We start from the raw sequence: 3,517 nt of genomic DNA on the forward strand, positions 1-3,517 counted from the left end.
CTGCCCACTTGGCCTGATGCACCCACTGCCACCTAAATGGGAGGCTGAGTTTTGGACCTGGAGGCTGGGACACAGGAATCTGACAGACCACCCCTTTGGGCAACTTAAAGTCTCCCGAATCCTTCACCGCACAACCTGCTGGAGACCAAGGGAGGAGCCTGATGGTGGGGTGAAGGGACGGAAGCACAGAGCCCCCCAGACACCCCTGTGAAGTGGGGCTGAGGGTCTTCCGGGCCCTTCGGCAGCTCTTTCCAAGGGCAGGCAGATGGGTCACCATTCTAGAAAAGGCCAGTCTCTGAGCTGATATCTGCCCTTCCTTTCACCACCAGGCCATCCCTGGGCCTCGGGGACCCACAGAACAGGCTGTTTTGAGACCACCCAGCCCATCTTGCCCTCCCCAGGTCCCTGCCAGCTGAGTTCTGCCATGCCCTACCCACCACCGGCCAGGGCCCCAGGGCAGCAGGTCCTTCCCTTGCGCAGAGCCCCTTGGGGCTCCCTCACTGCACTACACACATCAGGGTGGCCTGGGGTCTCCAGATCTTGTACCCAAAGATGCAGAAGGTCCCTTTTGTCTAGCCACACAAATGTGGCTTGTGGACCCATAGATCTGCCCCCTCTGCACTGGGAAGGCCCTATGCTCCCCATCCTCAGGTCTCACACTGCCCCCAGGGTCGCTAGCCTGGCTGTAACTGAGCCCAAGCCTGGTCCCTGTCTGTCCTTGGGGACAGCTTTCCCCTCTCCCAGCAGCATGTCCAGGCCCCCCCACATCTGTGGTGGCTCCCACCCCCCCTCAGCCTCCTGTTTGTTCACTGACAGACCCCCGTTATCAGCGGAGAACACACACAGGAAGTCCGGCTGGGAAGGGCCCATCCCAATCCCGATTTACACAGGACGGAGCATAAAAAGCCACCCTTCCTTGCCCCGGTGGAGCCTCCCTGCACCAAGCCAGCTGCCCCTCAAGGCCGAGAGGGAGGCTCCAGCCAACAGGCCAGTAGGGTGGGCCTTTGGAGGTGCCTCGGGGTAGCCAGTGGACCCAAGGGGCCAGCAAGGGACAGCATCTGTCCCTGGCCTGAGGAAGCAGCTGTGGTGGCCATGGCCAAGCCCAGGCTGGGGCAGTATCAGGTATGGCAGGGGTTTTCTTGGAGGGGCAATGAGTGGGCAGAGTGGGCTGAGTGCCCAGGGCTCCTGATGGCTGCCCCAGCTGTGGAGTGGGTTCCCGGCCTCCCTACTGGTGCCATTCCCACTGAGCAGAGAAGCCATACGGGCCCCTTGGCCAAGCAGTGCCTGGTGGTGTTCCAGTCTGCCTGGTAACCCCTGGCTGCCCAAGGTCCCAACACCCTTGGAAAGAGAAGCAGAACCAGGCTGGCCCTGTGTCTCCAGAGCAGCCCCAGCTGGCAGCTAAGCTCAGCTCGGCTGGGCCAAGTAGGAGGGCGTCAGTGTCCCCAACTCCTCTCCTGTGGAGACCTGCCATCCCAAGGGCTTGGGGTTGCAGGAGATGGCTGGCCAGGGAATCAGCCCTGGGGGTCATCCCACAGCCAGATCTGTACCCAGGACCAAGGGAGCCCTGACACCAGCCAGGAGCCCCCATCTCCTGCGGGGCTGGCCTCGAGGGCTTAGGCTTGGGGACAGCCTGGTGGGTGACTCTGCTGACCTGCCTGGGGCCTTGGGGAAGCCTCATTCTCCTCTCCGTATCTACCCAGATAGTGGAAGCCCCCTCCCAAAGCCCTCAAAGTCCCTAAAACCACTGTGGGGCCCAGTGGCCCCACCTTCTGTCTCAGATATCCACGTGCGACTCCCAAGGAGTCTACCTGAGAACACCCATTTTTCAGGTGAGAAAGCAGAAGGTGGGGTCTCAGCTAGGTTAGGACAGAGAGGACCAGACCTTCTGCCCAAAGCTTCTATCTGGACTCAGGCGGGAGGGGCCAGGCAGGTTGAAGGGTCAAGTGACTGCAGGGTCTGTCCCACCCAGAGCCCTCTAGGCCCCACTCTTAACTCTTTATTGCCCGGGACTGAGTGAAAGCTGCCTTGCTCGGGCTTAGAGGGTCAGGATAGCTAGAAAGCCCCATTCCCAATTAGGAGCATCTTAGCAACAGCTTCCAGGAACTTCAAGTGGCCCCTCATCTGGGAAAGGGACTAGGAAGGGAAGGCCTTGTTCTGGGGGCTCCTCTCCAGATACCGGGACCCCTCCTGTCCTTCAGCTCCTGTGTACCAAGGCAGCCTGAGCAGCTGGTCTCTGGCCTGGTCCCCTTGGGCTGTGTGGGAATCTTCAGCTCTACTCTCTACAGTACTCCCATCTCCAGGGATCCTGGGGCTGGAGGAAACAGCCCCATTTGCAGACTGGAACAGAGGCCAGTTCCACTCGGGACATAACCAGATTCAGGGGGCAGGACAGAGGTCTGTAGGCCCATGCAGGCAGAGGTCCCATAGCAGCATCAAAGGTTGGGTCCTAGTTCCCTTCCCAGCTCTTGTCAGGTTGCCTGGGAACTGCAAAGGCTCTAATGCACTCCCGTCTCTGACCAGCAGCCCCCAGCACAGAGGAGGCACAGGTGGCCCCCACCAGTCAGTGGACCAGCTGTCACCAGTGTCCAGGGTATGACGAGTTCCCCCTCACCAGGTGAGTACCAGCAGGCCTGGGTACTCTTGGGTGGTACGGACATCTTACACAGATGTGCACATGGGTGAAGTGAACAGGGCCCTGGGCTTAGGCTTGGGCTGGGGGCAGGCCCAGTACCTCATACACCAATCATGGTGTGGAAATGACCTACCAGTAACAGAGTTCCCAGGGCTGCTTTACCTCACCTTACACATTCTGAAATGGGAGAGGAGAGGTGACCAGCCCAGGTGAGGCCCTGGGGGCCTGTCCATTCCAGCAGGAGTGCTCTGTCTTCAACAGAGCAGTGACCAAGACCATGTGGTGGGGGTGCTGGGTCCTGGGGAGTGCCAGGTGTGAGCAGGGACAGGCCCCCCCAGACCTAACATACTGTGTTAGAGGGAGCTTGGTTTCACACCTGGGTCCTAGATGGACTCAGTCGCATGGTTCTGAAGGGATACTGGGTCTCCGGGCCTGGGGGACTCAGGATGCTGGCTCCGTGTCTGCAGACAGAGGTCAGCTTCAGCCCCTATGCCTGGGGATTGCCCATAGTTAGCTTTCAGTCCCGGGGGCTCAGAGCTAGCAAAGGGGCCCTACCCACTGCCCCAGGTGGCCTTCTGTCTCCTGGCTGCCTGGCTCAGGTCCCCAGTGGCCAGGAGCCCTGGTGCGAGAAGGACTCGTGGAGGGCCTGAGGATTCACCGAGGCGGCTGCGGGTATCGCAGCTCGGAGGCGGGTCTGCGTCAACTCCGCGTTCTAGCTGACTCACTGCCCGGCCTGGAAGGAACCCGCCTGCTGTGGGGCCTCAGTTTCCCCATCTGCGCAATGGGGGCGGGCGTGGTCTGGCCGGCCTGGGCCTCTCTCGCCGGGGTGGTGAGCCCACCCGAGGCGGGGGCGGGGCTCTTGTGGGGCCGCCAGGTGGGGCGGGG

General features: G+C 61.3%; 1 protein-coding gene across 3 annotated transcripts in view; it reads left to right on the forward strand.

Annotated features, from left to right (window-relative positions):
* The first annotated feature begins 937 nt into the window (after window positions 1–937).
* Window positions 938–3,517, forward strand: part of EGFL7 (EGF like domain multiple 7) — a 9,374-nt gene continuing 6,794 nt past the window's right edge. The window contains exons 1-3 of one of the 3 annotated variants that reach the window (XM_023516162.1): window positions 938–1,122; window positions 1,758–1,829; window positions 2,524–2,614. The gene's annotated coding sequence lies outside the window, so the exon portion shown is untranslated. Of the gene's footprint in view, window positions 1,123–1,757; window positions 1,830–2,520; window positions 2,615–3,517 lie in introns of all 3 variants that reach the window. The other 2 variants (XM_023516163.1, XM_023516161.1) reach the window with 2 other exon arrangements.

This window comes from Otolemur garnettii, unplaced genomic scaffold (genome assembly GCF_000181295.1).
Source record: "Otolemur garnettii isolate 467f Iridium unplaced genomic scaffold, OtoGar3 scaffold00087, whole genome shotgun sequence".
Lineage (NCBI taxonomy): Eukaryota > Metazoa > Chordata > Mammalia > Primates > Galagidae > Otolemur > Otolemur garnettii.